The sequence below is a fragment of the Mastigoproctus giganteus genome, chromosome 1 (assembly GCF_048544385.1).
Source record: "Mastigoproctus giganteus isolate SK-2022 chromosome 1, ASM4854438v1, whole genome shotgun sequence".
Taxonomy (NCBI): domain Eukaryota; kingdom Metazoa; phylum Arthropoda; class Arachnida; order Uropygi; family Thelyphonidae; genus Mastigoproctus; species Mastigoproctus giganteus.
Window position 1 is genome coordinate 194965063 of NC_143575.1, and position 19230 is coordinate 194984292.

A 19230-nucleotide genomic window follows, 5' to 3' on the forward strand; every position below is an offset into this window, starting at 1 on the left:
GACCAAATAAACTGAAAATTGAAAATTAATAAAATAGACTGACCATTATGCCCCATCTCGACAGAGGACCACGAGGCAATTAATAGTCAGGGAATCACTGCATTTCGAACTCTAAACAAATCCATGCAACGACGGAATGATACTAAGATCAACCCGCCGATGCAACAGATTTACATAGCGGTGGTCCTTGTTTTTTTTTTTTTTTTGGGGGGTAGTTGTTGGCGCATCGGCTTCTGTGGCCATAATGCACCTCCCAAGGTTTTTGCAGTACTTTGATCCAAGTACGAGGCGGGATTCGAACCCGCGACCTTTGGGTTGCCAGGCAGGCACTTTACGGCTAGCCCGGTCGGCAGGTGGTGGTCCTTGTGCAGCGAAAAATAATAAAACAGAAAGCCTAGTATTCGCATAGCAAACCACACCACTGACAAAACAATAATTGAACTGAAAATATATAGAAACAAATTAGGCTATAGATGGCGGTACGAACGCAGCGTTACCACATCGTCACGCTACCCCCATTTAAATGTGATCAAATTCATCCAAAAATTAAATAGAGAAATAAAAATTACTTTTACTCTACTTGTTTGCCATGCTACTGGCAATATCCTATTTTAATTTAGTTTATTATACGCAACATTTAGTGGATTGTGCTTTTCTGCTGCCACTGATGTTAGCTTTTTCTATGATTTTTCTTATTTATTTTAATATATATTTCAGTAATTTTTATTTCTCTATTTAATTTTTGGATTAATTTGATTATATATATATATATATATATATATATAACTACAAATTTTACCCCTCCCCCGGCGAGATTTGTGAACGGGCCTCTCAGTACCCTTTAACAACCATGCCAAACCAGTCGTCCGGGCCCTCATGACAGTACGTACAGTAGTTTCTACACTGACAGTACATACCCTAACAGCCTCCCACGAAAATCAGTTTGAAAACCTATGGTATGATATATTCATAGCGGCATATGACGCATGGATGCGTTGCAGCGAAGACTTCACTTTGTCACTGTCAGATGTGCAATACTTGTATTGCTCAAATCGTTAACTAAAAATCAGAACAGTCGAATGATTCATTTTTCTCATTTTTAATTTAGAATGTATGAGGGAAGGAGGAGATATCCTATCCTCACATAGGTCGTTGGCTAACATTGGGCTGAAAAAACGCAGACAAAATCTTTCGATGAATTTGCTTAAAGAAATCCAACAATTTCATTTGATTTGACACAATATATAGATTAGTAAAATCTATATATAAATTAGTAAAAAGTCATATTGATCCATTTAATTTTTGTGAAACAATTGTAATTTTTTAAAGGATGATATAGTCATACGAGTAAAAAATATATCAAATTGAATATTTACCCGAGTCCATCCCACTGATACAGCTAGCAGCGAAGGGAGCCGAGGGAAATTTTTTTTTATAATTATTTCAATATTAATCCTTACTTCTTTTCTGAAACAGTGTTTTGGTGAAATATTCGCCACGGTTATTCTAATATAGTCATATAAATAATCTCTTCTCTAAACATTGCAGACGTTGTTACTGGGTCCGTCATCGGGGAGGTGGATACGGATGTGACCTTCTATCGCAGAGAAGTCTTGCATGCATTGCGAATGTTCTCCAAAAACGCACTCAAGATCTTCAGCGTCCTAAAAATTGATGCTGACAGATGTGCAAACAAAATTTCAGGAATGCTTTTGAGACTGTTGCGCATGGAAGATTATTGTACAAATTGGAGCAGTATGGTATTAAGGGAAGTTGCTACAATGGATGAAAGGGTGGTTGAGTGGGAGAAGACAGAGAGTGGTAATCAATGGACGCTCCTCTTGGTGGAATAATGTTATTAGTGGAGTCCTGCATGGTTCGGTGTAGAGACCACTGTTGTTTTGTATATTTATCAATGATATTGATGAAGGTATATCAGGCTTAGTGTCGAATTCGCAGATGATACAAAGGTTGGTAGGGTTGTTAATGGCAGTGTGCTACTGCAACAGGATCTACAATATTTGGGCAGATGGGCTGATAAGTGGCAATTGAAGTTTAACATTGACAAATGCAAAGTACTGCATATGAGTAGAAGTAACCCAAGAGGAACGTACTAACTGAGTGGTACTATACTTATTATTAAATTCGTTTATTATTATAGCAAGTGATTGCTTTTGCACAGCCGACTGGCTAGAAGGGCAGTAGAAAACTTAGGGTGGTAGTAGAAAATGAAAAAGACCTGGGAGTGATTGTGCAGTCAGAAAAGAAGTTTTCTGAGCAATGCAGACAGCCTGCCAGAGCAGATCATGGTCAATGATATACAAAAATTTTGCTAGCAGGGAAAAGGAAGTGATTATCCCTTTGTATAAGGCTATGTTCAGGCCACGCCTTGAATACTGCGTACAGGTTTGGAGGCCTCATTTTAGGAAGGATATAGAGTTGCTTGAGCGTGTACAGAGAAGGGCAACAAGATTGGTGAGGGGAACGAAGGGGTCTTCTTTCCAAGAAAGGTTTAAGTTCTACAAATTTCAGCAGCTGGAGATTAGGTGAACTGATTGAGGTGTATAAGACCTTGAATGGGTTAAGCATGCTGAATTCTGATGGGATTCTTCCGCTTTCTCAGATTACGAACCTGAGGGGGCATAAATTCAAATTGAGGAAAGACAGTTGTAAAATAAAAGCGGTGTACCCCACTCAACCTAAGCGAGGAATCCCGCCTGCCCCCAACCAGGAGGCACAAACGAAACTAGAAAGATGGGCAGAGAAGACACTACAATGATCTCTATCAAGATCACATAGAAAAAATTGCTTCCAATGTATGGCTGAAGAGCGGGACGCTCTTCCACAAGACAGAAGGTTTCATGCTCGCCATCCACACCAGAAACTATAACAAATACATCGCCAAAGAGCCCGGAGTGTTTCAAGACACATGTCGACGATGCCACTTGGCCTCAGAAACGATCCAACACATCACCGCGGGAGCAAGGCGATCACCCAGACTGAGTACACTCATAGACACGACCAGGTAGACAGGATAATACAGCAGAAGCTAGCAAGGAAATACCAGTTGATCGAAGAAAGTGTACCGTACTATAAGTACGAACCCCATGCAGTACTAGAGACCCAACCCATAAGCTGCACTAGAACTGCGCCATAATGACGGATAAGACAATCCCGCATAACAGACCGGACATAACCCTTGTGGACAAGAAGGAAAAGGTTACCTATCTGATGGACATAGCAGTACCCAACACTGGCAACCTGCAGAAAATCCATGGGGAAAAAATCAGAAAGTACACGAACCTAAGACAGGAGATCAAATAGATGTGGCATTTGCAACAAGTTACGACCACCCCGGTCATCGTGTCAACCACAGGTATGGTGCCAAAGATCCTACATAACAGCCTAGCAGCAATATGTCTCCCAGCGAACACCTACAAGGAACTCCAGAAAGTCGCAATCCTGAACACCTCTAGGATAGTCACAGAGTTCCTCGATGAACAGTAATACCAGACATAAGAACAACCGCCCTGTGTACTTGGTAGCAATACCCGTCACGAGGTGGAATCCCCAATCAGGGATAAATGATAATAAGAGCAATAGTAATAATAATAATAAGGCAACCAAAAATCCATATCGAGGAGTGGAAAGATTGAAAACTCCTATTAGAGCAGTGGTTTTCAACCGGGGTGCCGCAACAATATTCCAGGGGTGCCACGTAATTTGGGTTTAAGTTCAATAGCAAAGCTTAATTATACGGGACTCACCTTAGATGATCTTCAGTGGTTACTTGAGGAGGGCTGGAAGAATAATTTTGGGGTTTAAATAATTTACATGGGTTAATTAGTAAGGATACGGGATTAAATTAATTAAAAATTATTAATTATTAATTATTAAAAATTAAAAATTACATTAGTCCAATCACAGCGGTATTTAAGATATTCTATAACTTATCTAATTGTTACTTAAACGTATTATTTTTTAAATTTATATGTTTATTTCATTATAAAAAGGTGTACAGTATCTTTTTAATTTTGTGGTAATATATATATATAATATTAATTATATATAATACAGATACATAATGGGATCAAACAGGCAGAAAATTGAGTAGGGATGCCCCAAAATAAAATAAATAACTTAGGGATGCCGTTATTAAAAAATGTTGAAAACCATTGTATTAGAGGATTTTAGTGTGGTAGAAAATATACATATCTGCTATGTTAATTTATTTATTATTCCACATACAAAAAATATGACTTTTATTTTAAATTGCGAAATTAAAGTCTAATTTCATTTTATTTTTTGACAGTAATAAAACTAACGCATTTTAAATAATAAGAGGTGTCAATTCCCCCTGGTTGCACCTCCAACAAAAGTGTAGAAAATAACAAAAAAAAAAAAAAAAAAAAACCAAACAAATACCTCTGGAGCAGAAGGGAAAAACTTCCGTATTCTCTTTTCCCACAAACTGTGGACTGTCATAAACAACATTACGAAATGTATATGGAAGTCCTGTGGATCGCCATATACATTTCATAATGCTGAGCGAAAGGACATGAGACAAAAAGACCAACGTTTAGTTATGCAGTACTATAATTTAAAATGCTTTCCCAACTGGAGCAAATAGAACATTCCATTATATATAAATCCGAAGTTATTTGGCATTTGCATTTCTAAATGTATCAAATAAAGAACAGGAAAAGAAAGTCTTTAGTCTATAAAGCTATATATATACAAATTTGTATATATATATAGGTTTATAGACTACTGATGTATGACTTTTTGGGCGAGCTATTCGAAAGTGATTCCCTAAGAAAGTAGGTCAGTTGCTAGACTAATTAACTGCCACTTCTAACCGCCAACTTGAAGGTCATTCTGCTATTTAATGAATTAAATTAATTAAAATGAATAATTGTGAACACCTGCCCAGGAAAAAAAACAAGAGGAAGCCCATGTAAACTAAGAAATGTATTCTGAAATCTCAAAATAGATGTGTCGTGATGTTGAGTGAAAATGAAAGTCATAGGGAACAACGAACACCACTGGGTTTATATAACAAATAAAAAAAGAGGATCGACATATTTATCAATTAAATTTGAGATCTCTATCGTCCGTATACCAACAGTTGATGTTCAAAAGAACACCAACCAGAGCAAACTGGCAAAACAGTTAAAAAATAAGTAAATACTCTTCCTGTACTTTGTGGTAACTGACTTGTAAATCCACGAGGACAGGATATTAAAATGGCATTACACGATGATCGCCCATCATGAAGTGCTGGATTGCTGAATTCAAACGGGATAATAGAGTCACCAAATATGAACTCGGATCTGGACTACACATGACTATATCGACCACAGAAAACATTGATGCTGTTTATGATTTGATTTTGACAGATCGTGGGATTAGGTTATGATATACAAAAAGGCAGTGAATTATCCTGTAGCTATTTCCTCATATTGTGCACAAAGAGAAAAAAAAATTTCTCTTTGTGGATGAAAAAAATTTTCTGCAAAATGGATACCAAATATTTGAATGAAGACTAGAAGAATGATAGTGAATTTGTGTAAAGACAATACTTGCGAAATTTTCCCAGGATTGAAACAAGTTTTTTGGCCAATAAACTTCTTTGAACCCTGAGCAACGATTCGATTGGATAAAACTTGGATTCATTACTATGATTCAGAGAAAAGACAAGAGTCCATGGAATGGCATTATGAAGGATCTCCTTGCCATAAGAAATTTCTAAAGGCGCCATCAGCTACCAAGGTGATAGCATTAGTTTCTGGGACAAAGAAGGGGCGACATTCATTGATTTAAAGTAATATAGGAATTGATGGGCATTCTTTCATAAGCATGTATAATGTAAAAATTTTCAGGAGGGCCATCCACCATGCACTTAGTTATACATCATGCACAGTAGTGTTTTACTCTGAAAACATTCAATTTATCGATGATCTAAAACAAGGTAAATTCATTACTCTTGAATATTATTCTTCCTTCCTACTGAAATTTCGTGAACAATTAAAGGCCAAACTTTTCATATCGTTTTCCTTCATCGCAAGGGTTGGGTAACCACGGAGATAATCAACGATTCGAATCTTGAATTGTTGTCATATTTTCCGTGTTCGTAAGAAGATATAATCTTCTTCGAATTGTTATCTTTGTGAAAGACCTTCGAAAGGGCAACATTTTAGGATAATGATGTTGTTCATGCGGTCGAGAAGTGGTTAAGGGACCAAAGAGAGTGAATTCTGCATAAGTGGTCAAGAAAAGATGGAGAAGTATTGCATTAGATATGTAGCCCTTGAAGATTGAATATATACATTGAGTTACCATTGAATTATGACAACCTACCTAAAACTAACCCCAGGGGCTCACATCTGGTGAGTATGGGCTTGGCACACCCAGGGTCCTGAGCTGGATATCATCATTCTCCTCTTTCTTGGTGATTCGCTTCTACTTCTCTCTCTCTCTCTCTCTCTCTCTCTCTCTCTCTCTCTCTCTCTCTCTCTCTCTCTCTCTCGGGTAATTCAGAAATTTTTTTTTTTGGCTAGTGCAGTGCATAAGCCTCAGGCTTCCTTGCACCATATGGCTAATAATAATAATAATAATAATAATATCGTGTTGGACCACCATTCGCACGGATAACAGCCGCTATTCGCCTAGGCATTGACTCCACTAGATGTGTGAAGATGTCCATAGGGATCTGTAATCATGCTGCCTGCAAGGCTTTTCACATACGACTACGTGTCTATGTGCCTCACTTCCCGTTCCAAAACATCCCACAGATGTTCAATTGGATTGAGGTCAGGTGAATTTGGAGGCCAATCAAGATGGGCGATGTCTTCACTATGTTCCTCAAACCACTCGTGCACAGTGCAGGCCCCATGGCATGATGCATTATCATCTCAGAAGTTCCAATTTCTGTCGAGGAATAAATGCAACATGACAAGGTGCACATGGTCTCCTAAGAGCTGCAGATAGCCCTCATCAGTAAAACGTTGGTCCATACGCACCGGAGGTCTTAGTTCTTGTCATTACTACAACATGCCTAATATTAAGCAACCACCGCCACGTGCCTGGATAGTGGACACCATGCGTGATAGCTCCATGGACTCATGTTGCTCGTGTCACACATGAAGGTGTTCGCTGACGTATTGCACCAAGTATTTGGACCCATCCGACCAGCACACTCGTTTCTAGTCCTGCCAGCGAGTTGCCAGTGTCCAACCAGCGCGTTGTCGACATCACAGCATTTGCGACTTTCTGGAGTTCCTTGTAGGCAGTGGCGGATTACTCATTAAGGCAATGAGGCACGTGCCTGAGGCCCCAGGCTTTGGGGGGCCCCCAAAGCCAAGACATTTTCCTATAGTGTTCTAAAATAGATTAATGTTTTCATTAAACATCATAAAAATCTTGATTAATTTAAGCGAAAATTTAAGCAAAAAATTCAAAAGTACAAAATTTCATTTATTTGCCACCTAACTTTTATTTATTTTTTATTATTTTTTTTATTATTATTTTTTGGGGGACCCCAAATATAATTTGCCTAGGGGCCCCAATTATCCTTAATCCGCCACTGCTTGTAGGTGTTCTCTGGGAGACCTATTGCTGCTAGGCTGCTATGTAGAGTCTTTGGTACCATATCGGTTATTGACACGATGATTGGGATGGTTGACATTTCTTGCATATGCCATATCTCCTTGATATCATGTCTCAGGTTCGTGTACTTCCTAATTTTTTCCTCATGGGTTTTCTGGACATTGCTAGTGTTCGGCACCGCTATGTCAATCAGGTAGGTAGCCTTTTCCACCTTGTCCACAAGGGTTATGTCCAGTCTGTTGTGCGGGATGGTCTTATCCATTATTATGGTGCGGTCCCAGTACAGCTTGTGGGTTCGGGTCTGTAGTACTGCCTGTGGTTCGTACTTGTAGTATGGTACACTTTCTTTGGTCAACTGGTATTTCCTCGCTAGCTTGTGATATATTTTCCTGGCTACCTGGTCGTGTCTATGAGCGTACTCAGTCTCGGTGATCACCTTGCACCCCGGGTGGCATCGTCGACATATGTCATCTGACTTTCCGGGCTCCTTGCGATGTATTTTCTATAGTTTCTGGTGTTGATTACCTGGTCTTGGATGGCCAGCATGAATCCTTCAGTCTCGGGGAAGAGCGCCCCGCTTGTGAGCCATGCATTGGAAGCAGTGTTATCGATGTGATCTTGATGGAGGTCATTGTAGTGTCTGCCATGGAGTGTCTTCTTTGCCCATCTTTCTATCTTCGTTTCTTGTACCATTTGGGCGGGAGAAGTTTCCTCGCTTAGGTTGAGTGGGGTATACCACTTATCTATCTTCCTTATGGCCTGGTGGAGTGGTGCTGTGTTGTTCTCGAAGTAATCCTTCAGGTTAACTATCGCTGTTTTCTGTTGTTCTGTCAGGTCTATCAGGCCCCTTCCTCCCTCTTTCCGAGGTATTGTTATTCTCTCCACTGGTGACTTCTTGGTCGACTCTTGGTCATCATTGTCCTTGTCTTTCGCATGATATCTTCTAGCTCGGTGTTAGCTCAATCTATGACCCCGAATGTTTATGTTATTACTGGAGCTGCATAGGTGTTTATGGCTTTAACTGTGTTCCCTCCGTTCAATTTTGCTTTCAGCAGGCTTCTGAGTCTCTGATGATATTTTGCGGTCAGGCACTTCTTGATTTCCTTGTGTTCCAACTGCTCAGCCTGCATCATCCCTAGGTATTTGTAGGTCTCTCCTTCTGTCATAATAATAATTATGACAGAAGGAGAGACCATATGTTACTATTATTATTATTATTATTATTATTATTGATAATTTATATCGATTAGCGGTTAATGACATCTGACTAAAAATGAAAAAAAAAAAAAAATATATATATATATATACAGGGTAGTGAATATATATATATTCACTACCCAATATATTTATATTCACTACCAGTGCGACAAACTTGCAGGAGGTGTAGGGGGCACAAAGACGAATCGGAATCACATAGCATTGCAGGGTCCGAAATGCCTTCGACATGCAGTAGAGGACATTGAACGGGAGATCGCGTGAACAGCGATCCCGCTGGAAGTCAGCATTTGCGAACCGTTTCTGTTGAAGAAACCAAGCAGCAAAAGTCCTCCGGAGTGGATAATCCGCAGGCTCCAATGATTGGACGCGTTGCAGATGGTATGAACTCATTTGGTTCGTTGACAGTATCCTCCATACAGTGGATTGGGAAATACCCAATCGTTGGCCTATCGCTCGAGTACTCGTACTCGGATTGCCTTCTGCAAGACGTAGGACATTCTCCTCATTGTCTGGCGTCCTCGTCGTTCGCTCTCGATTCATGCTACCTCTCGTGAAACAACCAGTCTTACGTAACCTTCTGTGCACACGTGCGAAAATCGTATGATGAGGAGCACGCCTGTGCGGGAAACGTTCCTGGTATAAGCGCAGAGCGGCGCGCCCGTTACAGTCAGCAGTTCCATACGCGAGGTGCATGTCAGCCAGTTCAACGTTTGCGTTTGAATACTCGTCCATCCTACTGCCTCGGGAACCGGTTCGCAAATGCTGACTTCCAGCGGGATGGCTGTTCACGCGACCTCCCGTTCAACGTCCTCTACCGCATGACGAAGGCATTTCGGACCCAGCAATGCTATGTGATTCCGATTCGTCTTTGTGCCCTCTACACCTCCTGCAAGTTTGTCGCACTGGTAGTGAATCACCCTGTATATATGTTCTCAATTATGAACATGTATATATATTCTATGTATATATGGTCATCAATGAAATGGATAGGTATAAAATTGATATTTTAGGAGCAACCGAAGTCATGTGGACAGGACAAGATCATTTGAAAACTGGAAATGGGTTTTTGGTTGTTTTTTCTGGAAGTGACCAAGAAAAAGAACATGGTGTCTCTGGCATTTCGAATAAAGAATGTTCAAGGTCTCTTCTCGGATACAATCCTATTAATAGTAGAATGATGACGGATAGACTTCAGAGCCAGTAAATCTCACAGTTTTAGTTGCATATGCACCGACATCAACATCCACAGACGAAGATATTGGACGTTTATTATGAAAATCTCCAGTCAGCTCTTGATCTGGTCCCAAAAAAGGATGTTTTGACACGCATGGGTAATTTTAATGCAAAAGTATGCAAGACAGTTTCTTCTAGTCGAGCGCGGTGAAAGTTTAATTGAATTTTGTCATCTGAACAGTCTTGTCATATGTAACACCTGCTTTCAGCAGCACTCGAGAAGGCTCTACACATGGAAATCTCCTGATCATAAAACAAGGAATCAGATTGATTATATCCTTATGCAGCAAAGGTGGCGTTCCAGTGTAATCACTGCAAAAACACTTCCTGGAGCAGATTGTGGCAGTGATCATCAGTTACTCCATATCGTTCTCAAATGAATAAATAAATAAATAAATTTTCTGTTTATACTCCGGGACGACGAAACGGTCAGAGGAGTTCACAAGATAGATAGAATAAAAGGAACAGCACCGTATTCAGTAGTCAACGGCTTGAACTCCGGTCACTCAAGGCACGTGTACTTATGCACCCGAGCGCCTGACCATTAGGCTACGGCCAGGTTTTCCCTAGACGATTGGATGTAGAAAATATTCCAAACGATTATATGCTTGAAACAGGCAATCGTTTTCAAGCTCTATTAGAACTAGATGACGATATGCTGCCTGAGGAAATGTGGGAAAATATAAAAAGCATTAATAAGCAAATAGACACATTAGAGAAAGGTCAAAGATCAGGAAGCCTTGGATTACAGAAGCCACTTTTAAACTTATTGAACAGAGAAGAACTGCAAAAGCCCAGGGTGTACAAGGAAACGAATAGTATCAGGAACTAAGCAAAGTCATCAAGAGCTGCTGTTTAAGCCAGGACAAACAGGATTATATCAATCGAAAGTGTAAAGAAATCGAATATCACATCAAACTAAACAACACTAAAAAGATGTATGATGTAATTAAGTCCTTAAAACAAAAGTTCCGACCAAAACTTAATGTAATTATGGACTTCAAAGGGGAAATTTTAACAGAGGAGAACACAGTCAAAGGAAGGTGGAAAGAATACTGTGAGCAGCTCTTCCGAACACCAGCTGGCACTAATGATCTGCCATCCCCTTTTCAAGAGTGTGATCATGAACCAGTTCTACTGAAGGAAGAAGTCGAAAAAGCCATCAGAGAACTAACGTGTGGCAAGTCACTTGGAACTTATGAAATCCCGGCGGAATTGATCAAAGCTACAGGTGTGAAGGACGCTGACTTCTTTCATAAAATGATTATAAAAATTTTGAAACGGGACGGTGGCCATCAGATTGGAAGAAATCAATTTTCATCCCCTTACCAAAAAATGGAGATCTGAAAATTTATTATTATTTATTATTTTATTATTATTAGCCATATGATGCAAGGAAGACTGAGGCTTATGCTGTACCAGCCAAAAAAATTTCTGAATTACCCTGAGAGAGAGAGAGAGAGAGAGAGAGAGAGAGAGAGAGAGAGAGAGAGAGAGAGAGAGAAGGAAATCACCAAGAAAAGAAGGGAAGAATGATGATATCCAGCTCAGGACCCTGGGTGTGCCAAGCCCACACTCACCAAATTACAGGACTATTAGCCTAATTTCTCACGCTAGCAAGATTCATCTTAAGATCATATAAAACAGAATCTCAAGAAAACTTGAAGAAGAAATGCCAGAAGAGCAAGTAGGTTTCGGAAGGGGTAGAGGAACCAGAGATCAGATCTTCAATCTACGACTGATTATTGAAAAATGCAAAGAATTCAATGTTCCAGTCGTTTTGTGTTTTATAGATTATGCAAAAGCATTTGATTATGTTCAACATGAGAAACTATGGGAAATGATGACTATTATGGGTTTCCCAATTCACATAATTCAGCTGATGAAATCACTGCACCAGGAATACGAAAGAAATGTGAGAACGAACATGGAAAATTTTTTTTTTTTTTTTTTTTCACAATAGGTAACGGTGTCAGGCAGGGCTGTATTTTGTCACCTCACCTTTTTAATCTTTATGCCGAAGATATCATGCGTGAAGCTTTGGACGATTTAGAGACTGGCATCAAAATTGGAGGATTAAAGATAAATAACCTTCGTTATGCAGATGATACTGTACTAATTTGTAATTCTAAGGATCATCTTGAAGAAACTCTGAGGAGAGTGTGAAGCAAGTAAGAAAAAAGGATTGTTTCTGAATGTGTGTAAAAATAAAATTATAGTGATTGGTGATAATCTCAGTTCCAGTAAAGTGAAGGTTAATGGGCAAGATATCGAAGAAGTTGATGAATTTGATTACTCAGGGTCAAGAATAAATAAAAATAGTGACTGCTCAAACGATGTAAAGAGACGACAGGCAATTGCTAAAACGTTGGTCGCTGATCTGATAAAATTATGGAAAGATCATGATCTGCCTCTAAAGACGAAACTGAGAATCATTAATTCGCTAATTTTTCCAGTTGCCACTTATGGATGTGAAGGGTGGAACCTGAAAAGAGTTGACAGGAAGAAAATTTAGGCATTTGAAATGTGGTGTTACAGGAGAATACTGCGTATTTCTTACTTGGGTCAAAGAACAAATGAGTGGGTATTGAATAAAATTGGCAGGCCTAAAATTCTTCTTCATAGCATCATTCTGTTGATACAGAAGAAAACCCAATTTTTTTGGTCATATAGTAAGAAGGGAAAACTTTCTGTTGAAGAATATAATGGAAAGAAAACCGAAGGGAAGAGGTGCAGAGGAAGACCTGCAACTGGGTGGAAGGATGGGATCAGTTAACTTCTGGGCATGACACTTTGCGATGCTGCTCGTATAGCTCACGATCGATGTAGTTGAAGGAATTTGTTGGTGGCCACAACAGCTCCTCAGGGAGCTATGTTGTGGAAGAAGAATATATATATTCTGTTTAATAACAGTGCAAAAGCTTTATATTATTTTTAAAAATTTTTCGTTAGACAATTTTTTTATATTTCTTAACTAAAAGTAATAATTTATAAGGATTTTTTCTTTCACATTTAGCAGAAAATTGTAATAAATAGTAACATGGTTGTCAATAATAAATGAAACCACAATGCTCTTGTTAGCAGCGGTGATATTACATTTAGTTTAACTTTTTATGATGAACATATTATGATGATTGATGACAACTTTCCAAGTGAAACTAGAAATATTTGCTTTGACTTGACTGTTCCAATTGATTGATCAGCAATCAATTAGTACTGTCAAATCAACAATCTTCACAACTGTTGAGTAACTATGTCCGAATATATTTAGCACGATGAAAGAAAGAAGTCAAGAATGGGGAAGGGTAAATTGTAAGATATTATAGAGTATACGAAAAATACCGATACTGCTAAATTAACTGCAAAACGAATAAAAAAAATATTAATCACAATAAAATTATTACTTTGTCATTCTACAATCTATTTCTTGTCATTATATATTATATTGAAATATGCACATTAATAAGTACGTATATTTTTATAAAATATATATTTAAATAATAATTTCTATAGTTTTTATTTAAAATTAGATCCCCAATCCAACTTGTACTCGAACATTGAGATACATACCCCTGTTCTACCTTGCAGTTATAGTGTTATTACAGATATCATTGCCTCGTGTTAATTACTAAAATTTCTACGTAGAATAATGTTCAAAATTAAAATTTGAAAACTATTTTGCAGAAAGATATGATTTTGAAAAAGCAAACTATTCGGAAAAAAAAAAAAAAAATTGTTCCTGCCGAAACCCGGGATCGAACCAGGGACCTTTAGATCTTCAGTCTAACGCTCTCCCAACTGAGCTATTTCGGCACTACGAATAAGTTGTACTTAAGTTAACTTACAAAGGAGTTTAAAATTCTATAGTTTTTGATAATAATTCTTAGTTGTGAACAGTATCCTTATATACCCAATTACTTAAACAAATTTAACATTCAACTACATATTGGAAATAAATTTCTATACTTTTATTGCTTGAACTAATTTTAAAATAATTAATTTATGATAATATTGATAAATTTAATAGATTTTTGCTTCATTTTGCGCATAAAATAATACTATACTCATTTAAAAAAATTTCTACTTATAAACAATAAACAATATTATTGAAATGAAAGGTGGTTTGAAAATCGTTTGATTTTCTAACGCCCACAGAAAGCCGCGCTAAAACGAGTGAAAATATCCAAATCTTGTGGGTGGTGCCATCTACTGGTTTATAAATGAAATAATCACTTATTAGATAATCTTGTTTTTTCCACCACATAACTTCGGGGAGGAAAAAACAGAGGGGAAAAAACGGGTAGAAATATCATAGCATTTAGGAATGCATACTTCATATTTTAAAGATCTATTAAATATGTTAGATATAAAATGATAAATGCTTTGAAGCAAATATGACTGTTTCAAAAATAATATGCACAGAAAAATAATGTGCAATGCTTGGGCGTGAATTGGACGGAAAACAAAGTGTACAGTACTATAATTTTGGAAACGAAATTATAGTACACTTTGGACTATAATTTCTATAAATCAATTTTTCTTCCATACGTTAGGATTGGAAGAAAAATCGAATTTTAGAAGAGAGAAAGGAAGATTTTTCAGAGGAGGAAAACAAAGAGTAAATGGACTTACAACTGATATGTCATGTTGTTCAATAGCACAAAGGGAAACATTACCATTAGTAGAGGCATACGATGCAAGAAAGGCTTATGCAGCATCAGCAAAAAAAAAAAAAAAAACTCCCATTTCACCCCTCCATTCTTTCCAAATGCCTATCCAGCTCAGCTTAAATTTATTTAGGCTATCAACTTCCACAACAAAAGATGAAAATCTGTTCCACCAATCAACCATCCACTGACCAAAGGCAAATTTCGCACATTTATTCTACAACTGTCTTTCCTCAATTTGAATCTATGCCCCTCAGGTTCTTAATCAAGAGGAAAAATCCCATCAGCATTCAGCTTGCTCAACCCATTCAAGGCCTTATACACCTCAATCAAATCACCTCACAGGTGCCTACTCTCCAGGCGCTGCAATTTGCAGAACTTAAGCCTTTCTTGGTAAGCCGTTCTTCATATTTGACTGCATAATTAGCCCCAGGGTCTTTTTCACTTTCCACTTCCCTGAGTGTAGTACTACACATCACTGCCACCTAGTGATTCCTTTATATCATAAATTATTCCATAAATTCTTAATGCACGAATAATCACTGCTGATAATCAGATCAAGAGTATTACTCTCTCTCTGGTTGCCTCTCGAACATGTTTCTGTAGAAAACCGTCCATCCAATAAATCCAAAAAAAAAGTCTTGCTAGTGTGCAAGTGACCAACCACAAGTTCCAGTCAATATCTGGAAAAGTTAAAATCCCCCGTTATGAGACATTCTGATTTACTGGCCCACTCTATTTCTCTGCACAACTGCCCATTATACTCATCAGATTCATTTGACCCTAAAACACACACCTACTCTCATTTTTCCTTTCCAGTGCTTATGTCACACCAAACAGACTCAACATTGCATTGTCCACAAACATCAATTGGATGCCTTAAGTAATTCTCATATCACTACATTGTGATCACTGTCACTCAGTGGTTCCTCTATCTGCAAATGCACTTCCTTAGATTTTATGTGTTTTTTAACTAACAGCATAACCCCTCCCTTTCTGTCCTGTCTATCATTTCTGTACACATTGTACTCCCAAAATTGCAATTCTGCTCTGCTTATATCTGTTTGACACCACGTCTCTAATATCCCAACAATATTCTGCCTTTGATGTCTTGACTAGCACTTCAAGCTCATCAAATTTACTAACTATACTCCTAGCATTGGTGTATATGCAAGTATACACGCACCTGTTTCTACGCTTAGTTACCCTAACACAGCCCATGTATTTATTTGTTCCACTATGATTCCCAGAAGTCCTGGAAATCTCCATTGCCTTGCTTTCCATGCTGCTGCTCATTCTAATAGAAGCAGTGCAAGAATCACTTTTGCCTCTGCATGCGGCCACTGTTAACCTTTAGTCTGTGTATCCTCCAAGCTAACAGCTTTCCGACCCACCTTTGAATACCTCGCCGTGAACCCAAAATTTGTAGAAATACCGCTGCTAAATATACACTACGTTATTATTTAAGCAATAATTTATTGCCACTGATTGAAAGTCTGGAGATATTCCTTTCCTCTCTTTTTATAAAATTGTTTCTAGAAAGGTAGATTACTATACACTGTACTGTCATTTGAATATCGCACTATTTGCGTACAGTAGCAGCGCGAAATTTATTTCTGGAATATATTTTGCAAGGAAAGACGTAAAACACAATTCGCGAGGCCAAAAAATAAATATGCAAATATATACTGTTTATTGCTCTTTCGTAATTTCTCTTAGCGATTTCTAAATTATAACGCCAATAAACAAAATACATATGTATAAGTATTTAAATCTAATTTAGGAAGCAGAATCATCACTGAAATGAAAAGTTAAATAATCTTCACTGAAATAAAAAGTTAAATTAAATTTTTTTTTTCCAGAAATAAAACAAAATAAGGACTTCGTCATTCCACCAACCTATGTGCTTATCCTTAGTTACGGTAACTTAAACTACACCCTTCCTTATAATACTGGCGGCAGGGTATGTAGAAGTGAGACCATTCAAAAATTACGAAACGAGATATTTTAATTTTAGTTATTACTGTATTATGCAACGAAGTACCGCGATCCTTAGGCAGAGTTGAACTAACGTTTAGGTACCACCGTACGTAAGACAACACAACATAATTTACCTAACATCTTTTTAATTAAAAAAAAGAACTGTTGCGCAACATTCTTCGTTTCGCTATTTGTGATGATTGGGAATTTTTTGTGTATCGGCTACTTTGGTCGTACTTTGGCCCTAGTATGGTTTGTTATGCATTATGTGTATATCTCTGATAGAGAAGGTCTTGAAGAGGTCTTTTAGAAATTCAAACCGAGACGTTCTTGAAACGAATGACAAGTGACAAACCCACTAAGCTATCAGAGAAAAAGTAATTTCTGGATGGCTCCTAAATGTGATTATTTTTGACAATATTATCGAAAATCGCACTATTGATCAGTATGCTCATTATTCCGTTCCAAACACTGTAGGTATTGTTTAATACACTCTGCTCTCCCATCCATAACCCAAACATATCTGACTTTCACAAAGAAATCCAATACTGTCTAGCAGCGATCTTAGTGGAAATTAAGGACATTTACCTAGAATTCAGAATAGTCACTATAAGTGCATAACTTAAACCCTTATCTTGGAGATTCTCGATTTTTTAAGGAACTATTTATTAGTAATAATTAAAACGGAAATTTCCAGCTATATTTAAACATAAATTAGCTTCATAATTAACAAAAGCTAAATATGAATGGTCCTCAGTCTGTTAATCCATCGTTCGTGTGTGCGCGTGATACGTTGATTCAAATCATATATAGATGCACATTATTCAACATTAACGTTTTTTCATTAAAATATATATTTTTTTATTTTAATGAAAAAAAATTAAGACACTTAAATAATATTTTGCTGATACAATTATTAATATAATGAGATCGATTTCTGTGAGTGACGTGATTTTGTAGTTTTTTCAGATCACTTGAATTAAGATAATGAGATCGACTTAAAATTGCTTCAATATCAAATACAAATAGTCGATTACGATCGATAGGTGGAATATTATCAAAATATAAGCTACTGCAAATTATTTCTTAAAATTTATGTAGCCCGCCCATTCGCTAAATTTCCCCTTCTCATGGGTAGGTCTCACCGATCTTGCCTTCTACACGTTCCATGATTGTTTTAATGGCATAAGTTTTTAAGATTGGAATCACATTTTACAACATGTAGTAGTGGTGAAATTGTGTGGTTAATTATTATTCTGATTAGTTTTAAAAATTACATCTTATGACTGGTTTCTGTTTTTGCGTAACTAAATGTATGCGTAAACGAATGTTTTTGTTTATACTCCGGAACGACCAGAGAAGTTTACAATAAATCATCGATACAATCGTTAATCGTATTTAGCAGTCACGGGCTTAAACCACGGTACACCCAAAGAGTGGGTACTATTACTCTCGCACTAACCACTCGGCTATGTCATGCTCTCCAGAAAAAAGCAGGATTTGGGATTGAGACGATTTCTGTGACGTGTTTTTGTGTTTTTTTTTTTTTTTTTTCAGATCACGGAAATTTTTAGCCTAAATAGGTTTCTGGAAATAGATGCGACTTTGTAATGCATACTCACTGGATTCTTTGAGCTTGCACTAGCCTCCTTCCAAAATGGTATTTTCATCAAATTTATACCCTTATTTATTATCCTTATCACATACGCCTTGAGCTGCCCTTGTTACGAAGCCCTTAAGATTGCCTGTAGAACATATTTAAGTTGGTTCCTCAGGTAACTGCCATGCGTAATGCAAAGAGGAGAAGCATATATTTTTGTACAGTGTTTTTCATCCACGAAAAAAACGTTTAAAATGGTTAACCTTTTCATGTTTATTGTCGCTTCATATCAATAATAACATTTTTAGAACTTTACTTTTCAAATTTATCGTTACAAATGTAATGCTGTTTTTCAATACTATCAACTTCTCGTATTCAGTAACAGTAGCGGTCCAGTCAACTTTGTTTGTGACTTAGTAAACTTTAAACGATTTTTAATTTATTATTTCAAAAATAATTCTCCAATGGATGCCACGGTCACTGTAATTGAAAGAATTATTCTGAAAATTACGATTATATTTGTTCACTATTTGGCTCTTTCAGTTTATTTCTGTGCAAAAAAAAAAAAAAAAAAAAAAAATTATTAATTAATAAATTTAAAAAAATTAAATAAAAAATAAAATAAATAAAAATAAATAAATAAATAATAATAAAATAGATAAATAATAAAATAAATTAATAAATAACAATGAAAATAATGGTATGTCATTGAATTTTCACATAATTCTGTGTTAAAGGAAGAAACTTAGATTTTAACTCTACCAGTTAATTTTCAAAATTTATTTATTATGGGCAATGTTCTTCGGAATCTGTCTCCTTCTCTCTTCCAAACCAGTCCGAGCAAGTGCATCAGCCAACTAGCATCCATTCACAGTTCAAAATTCCAAAGTCACCAAACTAACTGCAGTTCTTCTTCTTCTTCCT

At 37.1% G+C, this 19230-nt stretch overlaps 1 non-coding gene across 1 annotated transcript; it reads right to left on the reverse strand.

Annotated features, from left to right (window-relative positions):
• Window positions 1-13799: 13799 nt before the first annotated feature.
• TRNAF-GAA (transfer RNA phenylalanine (anticodon GAA)) lies at window positions 13800-13872 on the reverse strand. Its single transcript has one exon. It is a non-coding gene; the product is annotated as a tRNA-Phe (tRNA).
• Between the last annotated feature and the right edge of the window lie 5358 nt (window positions 13873-19230).